General features: G+C 40.8%; 1 long non-coding RNA gene across 1 annotated transcript; it reads right to left on the reverse strand.

Annotated features, from left to right (window-relative positions):
- Nucleotides 1-20,241: 20,241 nt before the first annotated feature.
- Nucleotides 20,242-21,748, reverse strand: LOC308377997. The gene is made up of 4 exons (XR_013968965.1): nt 21,664-21,748; nt 20,809-20,847; nt 20,409-20,522; nt 20,242-20,312 (listed from the first exon to the last, which is right to left on the reverse strand). It is a non-coding gene; the product is annotated as an uncharacterized lncRNA (long non-coding RNA).
- Between the last annotated feature and the right edge of the window lie 369 nt (nt 21,749-22,117).

Below are 22,117 nucleotides of genomic sequence, written 5' to 3' on the forward strand. Positions count from 1 at the left end.
CAGTCCAATTCCCAGCGGAATCGAATCGTGTGTCCAGGGGTTTACATCGGAGTCCAGTCGGACTCAAGCTGGACACAATGAATCTAGTTCTGGGGAGTCACATGTGTCCAATATCCAATTTAAATCGGACTGAAATCGGAAATTGGACGCATGTGTCCACACTGTATGTATTCGGTGAGGTTGACGTCCTGGTTGGTGGTGGCCGCCTCCCTGAAAACCGACCAGTCTGTGCATTCAAAGCAGTCCTGTAGAGCTGATGTGGAGCCCTCTGGCCAGGTCCTGATCTGTTTCACAGTTGGCTTGCTTCTCGTCAACAGAGGTCTGTAGGCTGGGATAAACATAACAGAGAGATGGTCTGATGAACCCAGGTGGGGGTGGGGAACAGCTCTGAAGGCCTGTCTGATGTTGGTGTAGACCTGGTCAAGTGTGTTCTCACCCCTTGTTGCAAAGTTCACACACTTGTGATAGTGTGGCATTACTGTTTTCAATTTGGCCTGATTAAAATCGCCAGCGATTATGCAGACCGAGTCCGGGTGTGTGTTTTGTAGTGTACTCACAGAATTGTACAGAGTGGAGAGTGCCTCCTTTGTGTTGGCGCTGGGGGGAAGGTAAACAGCTGTGATGTTGACGGTATTGAATTCACGCGGCAGGTAGAATGGACGGCAGTTGAGGGTTAAAAACTCAATGTTCTCTGAGCAGTGACTTGTAATGACTGCAGCGTTTGTACACCAGTTGTTATTTATATAAATGCACACACCACCTCCTCGAGATTTACCCGTGCTGGCGTGGTTTCTGTCAGCGCGGAATGTTGTAAACCCATCCAGTTTAATTGCGCTGTCCGGAACGTTGTTGTGAAGCCACGTCTCGGTTAGGATGATCGCGTTGCATTCTCTCACGCTTCTTTGTGTGGTTAAATCCAGCTTGAGATAGTCCATTTTATTTTCTAACGAGCGGACGTTCGATAGGAGAATAGATGGTAGTGCTGTTTTGTGAGGGTTTCTTTTCAAGCGGTGTGTGATGCCGGCTCGGCAACCTCGCCTTATCCTCCGTCCTATGCTCGGTCTCACCTGCCGCTTCTCGGAGGGTCCGTAGTCTCGGGACATTATTCCTAGACCGAGAAGAGTTTCTCGATCCGTGGCGAAGTTAACTCCGGACATATCCTTAGTGCTGTTGTTGTTTCTTAGTCCCAGTAGTGTACTCCTGTTGTACGCGATTCTTGAAGACGATTTTGACGGTACATTTAACATAAAACACACATTTTTATCGGGAGCCGGCTTGGCCGCAGCCTCACCGGGCGCCGCCATCTTGATTGACGCGTGAAAATGCTTTTTCACACTGCACACATTTATGAGGCTTCTCTCCAGTGTGCATTCGCATGTGGATTTTAAGGCCTGAAATGTGTGAAAATGCTTTTCCACACTCGTCACATACATGAAGCTTCTCACCAGTGTTCTGCTTTTGATTAACACTAAGAGTGTGTGTTTGCTGGTGTTCCTCGAGTTCTCTCAGGACCGTGAAACTCTCCCTGCAGACTGAGCAGTGGAACGGCCCTCCATTGAGTTGCTGGTTGAGTTCATCATTCTGTCCATGGAGCTTCTGTTGGGTTCCGTCTGAATGTTCTGCACCTGAAAGATTCATATGGATTTAGAATGACAGACAGATGTTCTAGATGCAGCAATTCATTGTTACCTGACAAGGAAATATTCCATTGTTTGGATGTTCTGATATACCTAGAAGAGTTAGATTGGTCATTAGTGTGCTTGCCCTTAGGACAACTATTGTTCTTCTGAAGTGTTCTTATTCTCCTTTCTGCCGTGTTTTTCTTGCGACGAATCAGGCCTCGTCCGATTGAGATAGAGACGCCGTTCAAACACCGAAATGTCCGGCCCGAACCGGTGCTACCTGCTATAACTTTTCGTGGCGGTAGTCCTTGCCACTGGTTGGCACAAAAACCCCAGTAGTCTATTATGTGAGCTTCCCTTTCAATTACTAAATTATGCTGCGTAGGCCTCACTAATACTCATATCAATGCATCAGAGTTAAAACAGAACAACAGAATCAAGCAAAATTGCAAACAAAGTTTCTATTTTCCGAGCAATTACCACTTCTTTGAAAAACGGATTGGTCCATTGTTCACTCCTCTTTTGAGAATTAGCACGTTACGTTCTTGCTCTCGAACTGCCGCAGCAGCCAGCTGGTTATTTAAAGAGAAGCAATGCCAAAACAGAAACGTTAATAGGGACTCCAAAAAAGAGAGGAGAGGAAGAAATGAGAGGCCAGGTGCACATCAGGAGACCAGAATATCACCGATTTTTTTTCTAAGAAAAGTGTTAAGCTAGATGGACAGGTGCCCTGTGGTTCACGAGAAATATTATAGCTTGCCTTGTCCAATGTCACGGTGTTGAGTAACTAATGTAAGGAGCTAGCGCTTAGCTAGTACTACTAACTTTCCTGCGTCAACCGAATGACACTAATGTTTATCGTTACGTGTGGTCAGCAGTGTAAAACAATCACATGACAAGGCTGACATTGCAAAATGATCCACTAAATATCATCCATAGAAAAGATCAGGAAGGTTATAATTGGCCAAACGTTATAGTACGTCTTGTGAATGTTAACCAGGGGCAAATCTTACAGCTTGCCGTCCTCATACAATAATAAAGTGAAGCTGTTTGTCTAGAGCTATGGCATTGATAAGCCAATTTAAATTATATTTTGTATGTTAATGGCAAGACTAGGTAGGTTAGTTCTTCATCAGCTGTTCCATAAAACATAACCATAAATGTGTACAAAAGCAATATGAAATTAAATAATTAAACCTTTATATGCTGCACCTCCAGAATCAGCTGTAGCCTCCTCTGACCCCCACCCCAGCAATCCAAAGATGCTGATAGTGGTGAGTTAGTGAGGTAGAAACTTGTTGGTTATTTTAACTTATTAGTGAACTGCTGTACCATTTGGCAATAACTTACACATTAGTCTCAGTTCTTTCTATTCTGTAATGATTGGGAAAATGTAGATTTATTAATAAGTCTACTTAAGTCACTGACTGTCCTTGCTGTCTACAGAGCCAGGCCCCTCTACCCAACCAATATCAGAAACCAAAGCTACTACAGGCAGTGAAGGGGATAGTTAATAATAATAACAGGTCATAATAATACCCAGTGACTCTTTGTTGAGTGGTTAATTGAAAATATAAACGAATTGGGTGCATTGCGTCAGGCACTGTCAAGAACATAGAGGAACAGAAAAATAAAGAAAAAAATAGATATGAATTAGTCTGAAAAAAAGTTGTGTAAAATTGATCTTTGACTATGAAAAGTCGGGGGCCCACACCAATATTCTTTCAGGGGGCCCAGAATTCCTAGCAACTGCCCTGCTGGTGTTCCTTAAGCTCTCTCAGGACCGTGAAACTGAGGTCTGTGTAGTGGATGAATTCAGAATGAAGCTTCTCACCAGGGTTCAGCCTTTGGTTATTAGCACTAAGAGTGTGTGTTTGCTGGTGTTCCTCGAGTTCTCTCTGGACCGTGAAACTCTCCCTGCAGACTGTGCAGTGGTACTGCCCTCCATTGAGTTGCTGGTTCAGTTCTTCATCATTCTGTTCATGGAACTGCTGTTGTGTTCCATCTGATGCACCTGAAAGAGATTCATATAGATTTAGAATGACAGACAGATGTTCTAGATGCAGCAATTCATTGTTACCCGATGAGGAAATATTCCATTGTTTGGATGTTCTGATGCACCTGGATGATTGGTCATTTGCCTTGCTTTCCAAGGCTCTGCATGGGAGCATGTTTGTGTTTCAACCCCCCTTACTTGTAAAATAAAATCAATGTTTTACTCACACTGACTGTGCGCTAACATTTGGTATAGTGAACACACCCATCGGCAAAGTAACCACATCAATTGGCATAGTAACCACATAATTTGGCATAGTAACCACACAATTGGCATAGTAACCACATCATTTGGCATAGTAACAACATCAATTGGCATAGTAACAACATAATTTGGCATAGTGACCACATTCATTTGGCATAGTAACCACATCATTTGGTTCATCATTTGGCATAGTAACAACATCAATTGGCATAGTAACCACATTCATTTGGCATAGTAACCACATTCATTTGGCATATTAACCACATAATTTGGCCTACTAACCACATCAATTGGCATAGTTACACCATCATTTAAAAAATTGAACTGTCAGCCAATACATATTTAAACGTGGTCCGAGAAAGACCTCCCACAAAAATGTTAGAAAAGTTTCCTCTTCAACACAATTTCGCAAAGAACCACAATGTAGCCATCTACTGTATCCCTTTAACCTGTAATAGTAACTGTTCAAAAGCATTAATCGACCATTGAACACTGCTCTTAGTGCATCAGTCTAAAATACTTACTTTCCAGAGGACAATCGTTGTGTTCCTGCTCATCCTCTTCTTTCTTCACTTTAACCTCCACTGTCTGTAGTGTGTCATTTTAAGTGGAGCTTAGTGACTCTGAGAAGTCTGATTCCGTTTTACACTGAAGATCTGCAATGGGCTTTTCTTCTCCATCTTGCCATGTACTCATATGTTCATATTCCTCTTCATTTACGTCCTCTTCTTTCACTCTCAGTCTCAGGGGTACCTGGTGTGTTTCATCACAGCCAGGTCTCAACGGCAGTCCAAGATCCATGTTAGCAACGGACAAGAGATGATCCCGTCCAAAGTTTCCGATATAGATAGGCGGTATACAATTGCTTTCAAGCTCTGTTTCCTTCTTTGTTAAAATACCAGAAAGCGATTGGCACGTCGCATTTCGCACGGAGGAATTCACTTCTAAATCGTCACTGTCCCCGCTCCTCTCACTTGCCTAGGGCTGATATATCGAGTACGAGCTAATGAAGAAGGCTACGATGTTAAAATACTGTGCGATCTAAGGCTACTGTAGAATCTAACGAAGACGGCTTGATACTGTGACTAAAACGTACTTTTAATAGGTTAGCATATAACGATCTGTTAGGTTAGTGTTAGTGTCAAGCAGTGTTTATCACAGAAAAATACGAAGACGAAATTGTATTTACAGAGGGAACTTCACTCTGAAATGTTCTTACTTGTAAACATCCGGTAGCTGGCAAGCCAACCAGAAACCTATGTATTACTTCCACCGTCTGGATGGGAATGTGACTGCAGAATCTCCAGTTCGGTCTGTGTAGTTAAACGAGAGCGCGTACTGCAGTCACACTCCTGTCCAGACAGTGGCAGTAATGCAAAGTTTTCTGGTTAGTTTACCAACTACTGGGAGTTCACAAGTAAGAACTTTAAAGAGGACTCCACGTGAAAAGTCGACCGTGTTGCCTTTGTTGGTTCTTTAAAGGTAATTTCGTCCTCATATTTTGCTGGGCTAAACACTGCTCGACGTAAACACTGATCTTTATGTGCTATCTTACTGCGGCAATATAGAAGTGAATTCCTCCGTGCAAAGTGCGACGGGCCAGTCGCTCTATGGAACTTTTACAAAGAAGGAAGAAAACCGAGCCTGGTAGCCATTGTTTTTTTCTTTGTGGTGTTCCCCTGACCATATAGGGAACTCTGGACGGGATCATCTCTGGTTCTTTTTTAACATGAATCTGGGACTACCGTTGAGTCCTGGCTGTGATGAAACACACCAGGTACCCCTGAGACTGATCGTGAAAGAAGAGGAATATGGACATATGATTACATGCCAAGATGAAGAAGAAAAGCCCATTGCAGATCTTCACTGTAAAACTGAATCAGACTGCACAGAGTCACCAAGCTCCACTCTTAATGAAATAATACAGATAGTGGAGGTTAAAGTGAAGAAAGAAGAGGATGAGCAGGAACACAACGATTGTCTTCTGGAAAGTAAGTATTTCATAATGCACTAATAGTCCAGGCATATGTTTAATTTTCATCAACCTGAGATGTGTGCTAATAATACATGGTAAAAATTCACCTCAAAAATGTTTTTTTTTTCATCAAAATGAAACTTCACACAATGATACACAAAGTACCCATGAAAAGAAAACTTTTTTGGTATAACAAGTTTCTTTTGAAATTAATTTGAATATGCACATGAGCTCCACACTTATTGAATATGTCCATAGGCAGAGACATCATTCATAAGTTTGCCAAATGAATTGGCCTAATCTTTATCCAATCATCCTACTGCCAATGGGAGATTGCAATGTTGCTTTTAGGCTGCCTCTAACCGGAAAACTTCCTGGCTTGGTAGTACCTGCCAGGGGTATGGTGTTTCTGCCTTTGCAATCAGGACATATTCAATAAGTGTGACGCTCATGTGCATATTCAAATTAATTTCAAAAGAAACTTGTAATACAAAAAAGTAACTTTTTATGTATACTTGCACTATGTAACGTTTTATTGTGGTAGGAGTAAAGGAAAAAAATAAGCCTATTTGGGTGTATTTTGGGCATATATATATAGTGTATAGCTCATTTGCATATTCAAATTCATTTTCAGAGAAACTTGTAATACAAAATATGTAACTTTTCATGGGTACTTTCATTGTGTAAAGTTTTATTTTGATAGGATTAAAGAAAAAGAAAAATCACATTTTTGAGGTGTATTTTTGCCATGCATTATTACCACACATCTTTCGATGAGATTGATGAGATTTAATCATTATCTTAACTAGGATTTTTTTAGGACTTTTAGTATGGGGTGTGTGTGTGTGTGTGTGTGTGTGTGTGTGTGTGTGTGTGTGTGTGTGTGTGTGTGTGTGTGTGTGTGTGTGTGTGTGTGTGTGTGTGCATTATTTGTGGTCATGGCTCATGTGTGTGTGTGTGTGTGTAATTGAATGATCTGGCCTGATACTAAACCTTATGATGAATAGGACTAATGATCTGGCCTGATACTATATCATTCATTATTAATAGGACTAATGATCTGGCCTGATAATTTATTGTTAATAGGTAGAAACCAAATTAACAAATCTCCATATGCAAACCTTTTTGAAGTACGATTTTAGTCACAGTATCATACCATGTTAGGTCTCACTGCCTCCTCGAATGCTTCAGCTCTACGCAACTGAGAGATGTGGTTGAGAGATGTGTAATGTTGCTTTCTGACTTTTTTTTTTCAAGAAAAGAACAGCTTGAAAGCCATTATATTTCATTTGTGTTTTTCCCCTGACTAAAATAGGAAACTCTGGATGGGATCACTGTGAAACGGAACCAGACTTCACTGAGTCACTAAGCTGCACTCATAATGACACACTACAGATAGTGGAGGTTAAACTGAAGAAAGAGATTGAGCAGGAACACAACTATTGTCTTCTGGGAAGTAAGTACTTCATAATTATGCACTAAGAGCTTTGTTCAATGGTCAATTAATGATGACGTCATACTGCTGGCAGGGTCTAATAGGCATGTTGAGGATTAGTCTGTTTCCATCATTAATTTACTTATAGATTTTATGTCTTTTGCAACCTTTAGAAATATCACGAAATGTGACCTCTGGAGAAAGAGAGGTGTGTATGTGTGACTTGTTTAAGTTCTGATCTGGAGATAGAGAGGTGTGTGACTTGTTTAAGTTCTGTTTCAGTGGGTTTGATAGAGAGGTGTGTGTGTGTGACGTGTTTAAGTTCTGTTTCAGTGGGTTTGATAGAGAGTTGTGTGTGTGTGTGACTTGTTTAAGTTCTGTTTCAGTGGGTTTGATAGAGAGTTGTGTGTTTGTGTGACTTGTTTAAGTTCTGTTTCAGTCGGTTTGGAGTGGGTAAGGGTTAGTGAGTGTGATTAAATGCAACTTGATAACCATGATTTAATTAATAATACATTAATCATTTTCATCATTAATTGTATTTTTCTTTTTTTAAGGAAGACAAATGTTCTAGAAAAGTGTGATTTAAAAATGGTGGCTGAAAAAAATGTAAATAATAATGAAAAAATAGGCTATATAAAAAATGAAGAGCTCTGAAGCCTGACTGGAAGACTGGTCTGTAATTTGTAATCAGGGCCAAAGCTGGGTTTTCTAAGAGATGGTAAGATGGTCGCTGTCTTGATGAGATATTAGAACATATCCTGACGTCAGAGGTGATTATTATTAGCTATTATTATTATTATTATTATTATTATGAACTAACCGAGAGTGAGGTCATGCTGGGAAATATCAGACTGAGGCTGTAACCGAACGGTCAAGGTCAATAAGTTGAGTATTATATGGCATTTTTAGCTCCTTTCATTTTGTAAATGAAAATAAATGGTAATTGTAAATAGAAAACATGTCGTTTTTTTCAGCTCTCAAGTCTTCCCATGACACAGCTTGTTCCAGGTGTTGCCTAGCAACCAATTACTTGCTACCTTCAAGTTACAATCAAAAACAGAAAACGGTCAAAACGACTATAGTAGTGTAGTCTTCATCATCACTGTCATTATCACATTTTCACTGCTTCTGAATTTCCTCATGGCTTTTGATGTCTATCAATATCGCTAATTTTGAAGATGACGGCAGAGGGCAATTGAATCCGTATCAGACCGGCAGACTGGCGAGGAGGTCAATACACGGCTGGCATGACTAATCAGATTGCTCATACTGTCGTTGCCATATAATAATATTAATTATAATACAGGTAGATTAAACCAAGCAATTTGATTGGTTGAGAGTGAGTCACGGGGTGTACTGTATTGAGCCATAATGTACTGTACCGCCTGTTAACATTGACCTGAGTGTTCCATATCAGTGCGCACGCAAAATAACGGTAGATTCGAAATCGGACCAAGATGGCGGTGTCTCGGAAGCCTGTTTGTTCGAAATATTTTATGTGAATTAAGCTATCTACACGACTTACTATATGTCTACATTGACTCGGTTAGTTGTTTATGTGCTACATGAATGTTGCAGAGTATTGTAGGTCTTAACCGAAGCTCTCGACCATTATTGTTATGTTGCTGCTAACGCTTAGACCAAATATCCACTGAAACACGTAGTAGCTAGCTAGCCTTGCTGCTAATAAGTATAACATTAGCATGCTGATATTTTCTCACACCCATTGAGGCAGAGGTACTGTTTGCCTTCAGTCACTGGGCTTTTCACTGCTGTTTTATGTAGGTCAGCCATTCTAAATAGGTTCTACACATGTACGTGAAATACATTCCCTATTTAATGGCTAGAGAGCAACGCTCCCAGCATTACTCCAAAGCAAATTACTTTAGTTATCATTTCAAGCTTGCTGGAGAACGCACTTCCAACACCAAGCCACCAGCAAAGAGAGCAACAGTGGTTGGAAGCAATATCATCAGAGACGAAGGGGACATTAGAAACGTTTTCCACGAATGCACAATTAATGGAGATATCCAAATCAACAAAAACAAACGTTAACAGCTTAATCTTAGTCTATCGAGTCACAAGTCACTCTTAACTTTAGTTAATTAAGTTTACACAGCATGGGCTATTTAGGTTACGTTGTTATGCCCAGTGGATTTAGAATGTTTAGGCCTATTTAAATTAAATATCATTTTATTGAAAGTTTGTTATTTTAATTGAAACTTTTATCAAATGAGCAATGTCAGAAATGCGATACACAACTATTTTGTGCTAAAAGGCAGCTTTATTTTTACTTCAAGGGTTTGCCGACCCTCCGCTACATGCGTAGGGCCTTACAACACCCTCGAACAGTACATTATTGACGATACAGTACTGCCTCGAGAACCTTATTGCTTAAGTAAAGTCTCATCAAGTAGACTGTTCTTAAGAGAGTGTTCTAGAGTGTTCTTAAGACGTTGTTCTAGAGTGTTCTTAAGAAGATTTTCAGGGACTGGGTCTAATAGGCATGTTGAGGATTTTGATGAGAAGATCAGGGAGGTATATTTTGGGATATCAGTAGTGGTGAAGGATTCTGGGAAAACCCCAGGTCACATGAGTGTTTCTGGTGTAGTATCAGTACGGGGGACTGGGAGTGGAAAGAAAGTTGTTAATATTTTTTTTTTAAAGTTAATTAAGTCGTTTCTATTACAGGTTAAGGGGATAGAGTCGACGCTTACATTGTGGCTCTTGGTGAGGCAGGGAATTGTGTTGAAGAGGAAATGTGGAGAAGGATTTTTATTTTTGTGAATTATATTGGAATAATAAGTAAAGTGTTACCTAGCTTTTCTTACTTTTTTTGTGGGGTTTCCTTCTCAGCTTGTTGGAATGGCAGTTGTGTTTGTGTCCTTTGCACGACCATACCATCAAACATTTTGAAGATAATACATCAACAGGTCACCTGTGAAATAACCTAAAGAATATAAAAATGTCTGCACACAGTTGCTATGACTAGTGGCAAGAACATTCAGAGAATTGATGTGGTTACTGTGCCAAATTGATGTTGTTTCTATGCCAAATTGTGTGGTTAGTATGCCAAATGCTAGTGCACAGTCAATGTGAGTAAGACATTTATTTTGTTTTACTAGTGAAGGGGTTTGAAACACATACATGCTCCCATGCAGAGCCAGAAAAGCAAGTTTAATGACCAATCTAACTCTTCCAGGTGTATCAGAACATCCAAACAATGGAATATTTCCTCATCGGGTAACAATGAATTGCTGCATCTAGAACATCCGTCTGTCATTCTAAAGTCATATGAATCTCTTTCAGGTGAAGAACATTCAGATGGAACCCAACAGAAGCTCCATGGACAGAATGATGAACTCAACCAACAACTCAATGAAAGGCCTTACCACTGCACAGTCTGCAGGAAGAGTTTCACGGTCCTGAGAGAACTGGAGGAACACCAGCAAACACACACTCTTGGTGTTAATCAAAAGCAGAACACTGGTGAGAAGCTTCATACATGTGCCCGTTGTGGAAAAGTGTTTTCATACGCTTCATATCTTAGAATCCACATGCGAAGACACACTGGAGAGAAGCCTCATAAATGTGTGCAGTGTGGAAAAGCATTTACATGTTCTTCAGATCTTCAAAGGCATATACTAATACACACTGGAGAGAAGTCTCATAAATGTGCTGAGTGTGGAAAAGCATTTTCACAGATTTCAGGTCTTAAAACCCACATGCAAATACACACTGGAGAGAAACCTCATGAATGTGTGCAGTGTGGAAAAGCATTTTCACACGTTTCAAATCTTCAAACCCATATGTTAATACACACTGGAGAGAAGCCTCATAAATGTACCCAGTGTGGAAAAGCTTTTGCGCAGATTTCAGGTCTTAAAATCCACATGCAAATACACACTGGAGAGAAACCTCATGAATGTGTGCAGTGTGGAAAAGCATTTTCACACGTTTCAAGTCTTCAAACCCATATGTTAGTACACACTGGAGAGAAGCCTCATAAATGTACCCAGTGTGGAAAAGCATTTTCAACCTCCTCAATTCTTTACAAGCATATACGTATACACACTGGAGAGAAGCCTCATAAATGTGCCCAGTGTGGAAAAGCATTTTCACAGACTTCATCTCTTAAGACACATATGTTAATACACACTGGAGAAGGGGATCATAAGTGTGCCCAGTGTGGAGAAGCATTTAGACACAAATCAGGTCTTCAAAGGCATATGCTAGTACACACTGGAGAGAAGCCTCATAAATGTACCCAGTGTGGAAAAACATTTACTTGTTCCTCAAGTCTTGGAAGGCATATACTAATACACACTGGAAATAAGTTTCATGTATGTGCCGTGTGTGGAAAAGCATTTTCACAGACTTCACATCTTAATCACCATATGCTAGTACACACTGGAGAAAAGTCTCATAAATGTGCCCAGTGTGGAAAAGCATTTGCACAGACTACAGGTCTTAGAATCCACATGCGAATACACACTGGAGAGAAGCCTTATAAATGTGTGCAGTGTGGAAAAGCATTTTCACACGTTTCACATCTTAAATCACATATGTCAATACACACTGGAGAGAAGCCTCATAAATGTGCCCAGTGTGGAAAAGCATTTGCACAGACTACAGGTCTTAAAATCCACATGCGACTACACACTGGAGAGAAGCCTTATAAATGTGCCCAGTGTGGAAAAGCCTTTACCATCTCCTCAAATCTTACCACCCATATGTTAATACACACTGGAGAGAAGCCTCATAAATGTGCCTTGTGTGGAAAAGCTTTTTCACAGATTTCAAGTCTTAAAACACACATGCGAATACACAGTGGAGAGAAGCGTCATAAATGTACCCAGTGTGGAAAAAGATTTACTCGTTCCTCAAGTCTTCAAAGGCATATACTAATACACACTGGATAGAAGTGTGGAAAAGCATTTACAGATTCCTCAAATCATTGACAGCATATGCTAAAGCACACTGGAGCGAGGTCTCATAAACGTGCCCAGCGTGGAAAAGCATTTGGAGACGTCTAAAGACACCATATGGAAACTGATGTGTAACACTTGTAAACTTTTGTCAATCTGCTTCAAATTTTTACACACACTGCCAAGATGTTGGTGCATCAGGAAATGATATTGTTAGTTTCCTCTGGCATTCAAAACCCAGTTATACACTGCAACATAAAAAAAACACTATGCGTTATATGTTTTTTTTCTGACAAATGTTTAAGTTTTGCTGCTCTGAAATGTAAACTAAAATGACATGAATAAAACACTTTAACTGATTGCATTTGATGGCCCAAGTGTGTTCTTTAATTTAAGCCAGGGATGGTTATTATGCAATGTGTAGAACCATACAATGTCTCACAAATTCAGGCCTATAGAACATGGGTGCACTCTAATCTGGCTTATTTAAGACGGCTGTTAAGAGTAATAGGCTATGTGGAAAACTTCATTCTGGACCGCGAGCTCACGTCAATGTTAAGGCTGAGGTGTTGCGCATGCGCACAAACTTTCCGTTTCACTTTCGCGCCAGCTGATAAAAACAGTTGAGCATAACTTTCACATTGTGTTGCCGTGTGCGTTAAAGTATGGAAGTTTATTAGACTCTTTATTCAAATGGAAATGCATTTTTCAAATGGCAATTCAATGTGCAAAGTGACAATGCAATCCACAATTCAAATGGCAAACCAGTTGTCAAAGGGCAATTCAATGTGTAAATGACAATGCAATCCGCAATTCAGTTTATTATTTTGAATAAAAATTTGAATGAACGTTTATTGCATTTCATTTCATATTGACACGGTTTTTTCGTCTCTTTATTTAAATGAAAATGCATTTGTCAAATGGCAATTCAATGCGCAAAGTGACAATGCAATCCGCAATTCAAATGGAAAAGCAGTTGTCAAATGGCATTTCAATGTGCAAATGACAATGCAATCCGCAATCCAGTTTGTATTATTTTGAATAACAATTTGAATGAGCGCTTATTGCATTACATTTCATATTGACACGGTCTTTTCGACTCTTTATTCAAATGGAAATTCAATGTAGTAGCTAAACAGCGCCCCCAGTATATTGCATTAGCATTAACTTGTCATCACGCTCTTTTCGTTGCAAAATTCAAATGAAAATGCAATCTGTCAGTCGCCCCATCAAGGCGGGTCCCTACCCCTATTAGGCGTATTTAGTCACGTGACCAATATCCATGACAACAACCTTTGCCGGCCATGTTGGGGTCCATGTACGGCACTGTTTTGCAGTGTTTTATACCGCTATTCTCAAGAAGCTCTTATTTTATTTTCTCTTCTCTTCAAGTCTAACTCCACGTTTCCATTGGGACGAATGATCGGCAGGCGGTATTTCGCCTAGGGGTCGTGATCAGAAAAAAAACATGTTTGGCTGTCATGTAGCGAGTGTCAAGTAGCAAGCTCGGCTGCAGTGCAGCACTTATAGCATTTTAGCAGCTATCTTCTACATTGATCTCCAATTAAAGTTTTAGCAGCAAGCTAACCATAACGGTCGAGAGCTTAATTTAAGACAATATTCTGTTTGCCCCGACAGTGTTCGTATAGTATATTAACAACAAACCGAGTCGATGTAGACTTATAAAAGTTGTGTAAACACCTTAATTCACATACAAATATTTCCAGTTTTAACAGACTCCCGAGAGCCAGGATTAGCAGCTATCTTCTTCATTGATCTTCAATTAAAGCGTTAGCACCCAACTTGTACGGTCTTCGGCAGTTCCTCTACGATACATTTTTCTAAAGAACAACTTATTGTTTTGAACTGTTGTATTATATTGTTTTGCACTGTTGTATTGTTTTGTGTTATGCTGTATATTTTGAGGAATACGTGTAAGCACAGTGACACTTAACTTCCCCGCAACCTTGACCACAGCAGTCACAACTACAAACGAAATCCGGAGTAGCATGTAAGAATTAATTAACTGCATGTTTTTTATGTGTGCATCCATGTTCAGTGGCAGGTGAGGTGAAGTTGAAAAGCTTTGTGTTACACATATTTCTGATAAGGGACTGTGAAGGCTGGGCAGGTTCTGAAGAACTGTGCTGTTTAGCGATCGAAGCCCCGTGTTTGAAAAATGAACCACCCATTGCCTGGTCTCTTGTGTCCTCCTCAATTACTTCCATGTCAGTGACAGAAAATGTTATGTTCATTTTTGATTAAAAGACGACTACTTGGCCCAAAAAAGCTGATTCTGATTCTTCTGACATTTAATACATGGACCCCATGTTGAGGTTCACACCAGGGACGTGCAGTCATAGGAGGCAGGGGAGGCAGAGCCTCACCTATCATTTTGAAAAGTAAAAAAAAAAAATATTAAAAAAATATATTTTTTAAAATTATAATAATCATATATATGTATGTATTATAAAATAAATATTCATATTTCTCTAGTTATAAGTGTTACGAGTGTCATTTCTGCATGATTCCGATCATTTCGAGCATTTTTATTATCAAAATCGCTGAATTTGAGCATTTCCGGTTCCCAGGGACAGTAGACGTGCCGTGTACTGAGGCAAATGCATTGCTGTCTATTCATAGATCCCAAGTGACGTCACTGTGTCTAAGCGCCGCCATCTTTGTGACCGAAAGTCTAGCTGAGCGCCATTCACAACATAGACACAGTCGGTCCAAACCCACAGAAAGTTAAAAATGCCCGGCATATGTTGTGCTGATGGATGCGACACCAGTCGCGAAAATAACCCAAATAAACAATATAATTGTATACCAAAAGATTTAGATCGGCGGAATAAATGGTTAGCTATAAATGGTTGGCTGCAAATTAGAAGAGACAAGTAGCAGCAGCTAACTCCCGATTGTACAATCCACACTTTGTATTTGCCTGCACCACTATCCATGGAGATGTTGATTTTGTGTTCAGAGCCTGGGAGTGACTGACATGTTAAGTGAAATGCAGCACGTTACTACAATCGTGAACAATTGCTGTGCCTTATCAGAGCTAAACCCTCCTGACTAAGCTAGTGTGCTAATAGTTAGCATGCTGCTAGCGAACTTTTCTAAAGACTTTAGCTACACCTAGTTAGCCCACATTGACACTCTTACCCACCACTAAAATAAATCGGTTGATAACCGCTGTTTTAGTAACGTACATGTCCTGTGATGAAATACATGTGTTGTCTCCAGATGCCATTTATTGCCACAATCGCTGTGCCTTATCAGAGCTAAACTCTCCTGGCTACGCTAGAGCGCTAATAGTTAGCGAACTGCTAACGAACTTTACTAAATCCTGTAGCTACACCCACATTTGGCACTCTTCACCACCACTAAAATAAATCGGTTTATCGCTGTTTGAGTAACTTAGATGTTCTGTGATGACATACATGTGTTTTGCCTCCAGATGCCATTTATTGGTGTCGTTCACCCATCCTTGCAACTGCATATTGATATGCATCTGTACTCTTGAAAGCCTTCAGGCTATCTCCGGTGTATGGGGATGGCTTGTGTACAAGATACATGTATAAGTCGGGAACAGACAGTTGTGGCAGACGTTTTACAGACTTTAAGGGGCAAAATAAAGTTGACGGTAGTCAATGGATCGCAGCCAATAATCAATGTTTTTTCTAAATATCGCCGTTTTTCTGCCTCATTCAGATGTGCTATGTTCTTAGTCATGACTGTTCGCTAGCTAACTATGAAAGCTAACTTACTAAACACTGGAATTAGAAAATACTACTTTTAAAAAGTTTAAATTTGAAGAGCCTATCAATAGAAAACAATACAGTTAATATATAACCGATATTGTTATTATTATATGATTACTATATATTATTATGAAGGGCTTACAAGCTACTATTGGGTACAAAAACCGTATAATACAATAGGAATACTGGTTGAGTCGGTCACAAAGATGGCGGCAGGCTTCACGGAAGTGACGTCTTTGGGACCCATGAATGGACAGCTGAACCAGTGCCTCAGTAGGGATTGCGCAATCACTCCAAACTGGGTTTTACGCATGCGTGCGCAAGCGCAGAACCTTTGAGTTGAGCTCAAAATGCATTGAAAAATATTGCTTACTGAGGCAGGCAGTAGCACTGATTCAGTAAAGGGGGCGAGCGAGAGCGCAATTCTCGGGTATATAGTCTTACGTTGGACTTGTCTTCTTCTACACACTTCTACTTGACCTTGACGGCGAAAATGGAAGATTGCTTTTCTAACCTGAAGCAGTTCTCAAAACTGGACTTTCAGTCCAAACAAGAAATGATTGATAACAGTGCTGGAGCTGAAAGGTTTGCTTCAAACGACGGGACAGAAGGTATTGGAGTGTTTCACGTTTCCCAACGGGACTACATATTCATGCGAAACACGGACCTCGCTAAGAAAAATGCCTTGAAGTTGTGAGCAGAATAGTTGCTATTCCTGAGCTAAACTACTGACTGCATTCGCTCAAGAAGAGGAGGGAAATCGCGGGAGAAGACAACGGATTTCCACTGAACTATACGGACATTCGTGAGTGGATTACGTTTGTTTCACCTCTAATTGACGGTTACGAGCTCCAACAAAAGTGCACCAACTTTAAATTATACTGGTCAGTAGAACATTTTGGTATTGTGTGCTATGTCTGCGGTGTTTAACTGTTTGCTTGTGAATATGTTGTGTTAATAAATATGCAATTGTTTTTGTCTAAACTGCAAATTCAAAACTCTGTCCGAGTCATTTAAATTAGCATCCCAAAACCGTAGTTATATTGTCCCTAGACAAAATAAAATGAGCCACATCATTGGTGGGAGGGATACATACGCTCGCTTGATACTATTAATATCTTATTTGACAGGGTGTAAAAGTTCAATTAGCACACCGGTTGTACGTTTAGCTGTAAGCCTTGTAAAAGTTAGGTTAACAAGTCAGTTAAAGGTGCCATATTATGAAAATTCCACCTTTTATAGTGCTTCTACACGTTAATTTGAGTATCTGGCATGTCTACCGACCCAAAAACTCTGGTAAAAAACAAGTCCCGCGATCTGTTATTGTTCTCGTAGGTCAGAAACGTCATGCTTGAGTGACTGCCAATGAACTTCCATCATTAGGCTGTCATACTGATTTTGGCCCGTCCCCCCATCTCATCCCCCCGCCCCCCCTACACTCATTAAAGATGCGATATTTTTCAATTCACTTCACTCCATTTCTGCCCACCTGGGATTCGCTTGGAATAGCAAAGTAGCAGCATGAAGCCAACGACGCCCTCAAGATGCTCTGTGGTCGGTTGTACATTTCAGCACAGATCTGTACATAATCTCCCGGCCTCAGAAGAAACAAGAGAGAGATGGATTGAATTCATATTCAATGGTAATGTGCCGGAAAGAATTGGCAAATGTCTGTTGGTGTGCGCAAGCCATTTTGAATTGGACTGTTTTACGAATCTGGGCCAATATAACGCTGGACTGGCAACAAGATTGAAATTGCAAGCGGGATCTGTACCATCTATTCGTTGCAGTTCAGTTGCAGGAATTGTAAGTATCTCTAAAAGTAATTATTTTGACCGTTAATGTGGGGAGGTTAGAGATATTACCATTGTTGCGTTTTGGGGAAATGTGTATGTAGTTTTCGCTAACAATAACTTGTAACATTAGCGTGTAAGACCTCGTAGCCAGCTGGTGTAAAAAGCTTAGTAGTTCGCTAGAAATGTGGCCAATGTGTGGAGGCTTTTTGTAAAAAGTATCCATTACATAGGGAATGTATTTCACGTATGTGTAGAACCTATTTCGAATGGCTGGCCTTATATACAACGGCGGGGAAAAGAGTCTGGAGGCAAGCATTACTTGTGCTTCATCAGCTTACTAACGTTACACTTATTAGCATCAATTTAGCAGCGAGGCTAGCTAGCTACTATGCTTCCATAGGTCTAAGCGCTAGCATAGTGTGACATGTTAAATCGTGAAGGAATATCCGACAATCGTGTAGTGTGAACCGGCCATAAGACCTTGCCTCTGAGCCAGCTGGTGTATGTAGCGTGCCGTATGCCGTTAGTAGTTCGTCGTGTACAAGTTAGCGACATTAGCATCTTGTAGTGTGTAGGAGCCAGCTGACACATCAATTGCTAAAGTGGCCAACGAATTTTTGTGTGAACAGTTAGGCTAGCCTATTTAATCTTGGTTATTATTACTATTTAGAATGGCTGACCATACTTAAAACGGCAGTGAAAGAGACTTGAGCCAACAAGAACTTTTGCCTCTATGAGTGGTGTGTGCGAGAGGATATTAGCATGCTAACGTGTTGATTTTAGCTACAAATTCGACTGTTGGCGTATGCAGTTAGTAGTTCGCTAGAATGTGATACCTTAGGCTAGTCATACTGTATGCATTGTACAGCATTTAGTTTGAATTTGCCTACGGCAAACAATAAGAAGATTTCTGTGAAGTAGTTTGTTAGGACTTCGAGGTGTTGACACTAAAGAAACCTGAGGGGCTTTGTACAAGTTAGTGACATTAGCATCTTGTAGTGTGTAGGAGCCAGCTGACACATCAATTGCTAAAGTGGCCAACGAATTTTTGTGTGAACAGTTAGGCTAGCCTTCTTAATCTTGGTTAACAGTAGATGGTTCGTTTGGATGTCTATGAAGGGGAATTTGTGTCAAAGTATATAGTGTCTTTACGAGAAATAGTTTTCTCATCCATAACATTCCCTTGTGAAAATGCTTTGTGTTGGGGCGGAGGGAGGTTAGTCACCTGCAAATACGAAGGCAATTAGTCTTGCTGGTGACACCTTCGACACAACAATGATGGGGTCATACATGTTAAATGGGCACTTAATTGTTCATGAACGACGTGATTAGCAGCTAAGAGACTCACCTGCATTTACCAAAACATGCATAACATTGCTGCTCTCTTATTGTTTAGGCAAGCACCTCTACTCAGGGCCAGAGAGAGAGGCAAAGTGGACCTCCATCCTGAACCATCTCCAAGACATCCACTCCCATGATGACCCTCTCTACCCAGTGTTTGCATCAGCCACGCATTTCAAGGGACAAAAGCAAATGGTTGAAAGCAGGTATGTTCACCCAATTTGCATTGTAAATGTAAGGCTTCCCACACAGCAAAAGGACACCGCAGCGGATCCGCCGCGGGTTCCGCAACGGACCCGCGAAACAGACCCGTATCGGGGTCCACTTGCACAGTCTAACAGATCCGGTACGGAGGCGGTAGTGGAGCCCGCATTGGCTCCGCACTGTATCCGGTCCGCATCCGTGCTTACCTCGAGGACCCGCCGTGGCTCCGCACTGAATTCGGTCCGCATCCGTGCATACCTCGCGGACCCGCCGTGGCTCCGCACTGTATCCGGTCCGCATCCGTGCATACCTCGCGGACCCGTCGTGGCACTGCACTGAATCCGATCCGCATCCGCGCTTAACACCTTATTACCTCCGCGGAGGTGGAGGTATATTGTACATATTCTTTTGTTTAGTAGCCTAGCCTACATTCATTGTGAGATTATGTCAAAACCTATTCCTAGAGAACCCTGTAGCCTAATGTAGATAATGAAAGTAGGAATATTTGTTTATATTATACCCTCATCTTCAAACAGCATCGAAATAGCCTATATTTAGTGCTATATAATAATAATAATAATAATAATAGTAATAATAATAATAATAGGCCTAGGACGTTGCAGACATCAAATAGCTTGCCTATTCAACTTCAATGAAATGCTGCGCCACAAACAGTCTAAGTTGTCTCCTTATTCTACTTTGCCCTGTTTCTACAATTTGCATTATATCTGTCCATAAGCACAGCTTAACTATCATAAAATGAATAACTGATGAATGACGAGAAGTGCAATAAAAAAGTTTATTCAACAGTTGATTTAGTCAGGCGATTCGATTTAATAGGCTATTCCGTGTGTGGGGACTCAAGTGCGGACGGCACGGCACGTCTTCTCGTGGCCCGATCCCCAGTCAGATTGAACCACCTTATAATGTGTCGCGTGACCTCAGCCTCCGTAGCGGACCGTGTCAGAGCGTTTTTTCTGACTGCACCTGTAATCAAACAGACAGATTGTATGTTTATGAAAACAAAAAAAGACGACTTACACATAAAACATTCCAAAATCAACACTACACTAGATAACTCACATGGTTACAACACATTAGGCGGGTCCTGTCCCAAGTGTAACCGGTGGCTTGTTCACTCTGCGTTGTGTTGTGCTGGCAAGCGGACACACGACTCTGTTTTGAATATTTATTGTTCTGGAAGACAGCAGTTGACAAGGCAGTGAGAATCCTACCCTCTTCCTTAGAATTAAGAGACAGGGCATACAACCACACAAGCCACGAACAGCAAATACAAACTTAACAGTCTGCCCTCAAAAAGTCCTTCACGAAAACTCGCGAACTTCCGTTACACAAGGCTAGGGGAGTAGCCTAGCCCCACACCAAAACCATACCATAAATGCTAGCGAAACCTAGCATGACAAGCTAACTAAACAAAATGAGTGTACAAACAAATAGGAATATAAACGAAACAATGACACACCTGGAAGACAGCAGTTGACAAGGCACTGAGAATCCTAACCTACAATAAATAACAATAGCATACATAAATATCAATACATTACAATGCTAGTCATTACCAACCTCTTAGCCCCCAAGTTAACTAGCCACAGGCTTATCCTATACCATGTGACAATAGTAAACTAAAACTAATATATAATATGCAACGAATTAAACAAGTCACCACCACAATAATAATGTATAAGTGTAGACCCTGGACCCTCCTGTGTGATCGGCCCCTAAGTAATCTGCTGTCCATCTCGCTTGAAAGACACGCAATGCGGGGCGCATTAAATCGCCGCCAGATGCATCTAGATTATAATGCTAATTCCCTCGAGTGAATACGCTAAAATTGTAGCCTAACTACTACTACCATAGCATACAAGCTCATTGACTAATATTCACCCTACTTTATTGACCGAAAAACCAGTACAAGCGAAATTATCAGCTTGATGTATAGTTTGCATTGCAAACGTGAACATTAACACATTCACTAGCAATAACTTGCAAAATGTTGCAATCGCACCTAGCAGCTACATGCCGCTACCATAGGCTACATATGAGTAACTCATTAAAACAGACCAGACCTAATAACAATGTGTTTTTTTTAATCACTCTACCATAACATATTCTGCCGAAATTGCTATCCCATTTTAAATCAAATAGCTTCAGCCTCACATGATCATCACATCAGCTAATAGTCTGATGCATAAATGGTATGATACAATATCAAACAATATTATTTACACAGCATTAATATACATGATGATTAAAAAAAAACACAAAGGAAAATGTTTACTGTGAATCTCGCAATATATCAATAAATCAATACACTTACTTAAGAGGGCTCAGCTCAATGGTATAGGCTACTTCAAAGAAAATCTGGAAGCAATGAGAGGCGGCAAATAAAAATTCCACTGATATGGGCTCTGATATGTAGCCACGGCCGTTACAGCCGTTAAGGCGCGTCCGCGTTCGTGGATCCGATCCTGATCCTCTTGGCGAAGCCAAAACGGTCCTCAAAGGCGCGTCCGGCCCCCGGATCAGATGTGGGTCCGCTCAGGAGCTGCTGTTCGATAGCAGCATTTACTTCGCCGGCCGGAGGCGGCGCTGATCCGTCCTACGGCATCAAAACGAATGTGACAGTCACGCGGGTTTGGCGATTCGAATGCGGATCCGCGTTTGAGTCTCCTGCTGTGTGGGTTGTGTTTATCTATACATGTATAAACAAACCAAATAACCAATGCCATAATCACTTTGAAGCTATAGTTTTTTTTTTTTTTAAAGGGACA

The sequence above is a fragment of the Sprattus sprattus genome, assembly GCF_963457725.1.
Source record: "Sprattus sprattus genome assembly, chromosome: 1".
Taxonomy (NCBI): Eukaryota; Metazoa; Chordata; class Actinopteri; order Clupeiformes; family Clupeidae; genus Sprattus; species Sprattus sprattus.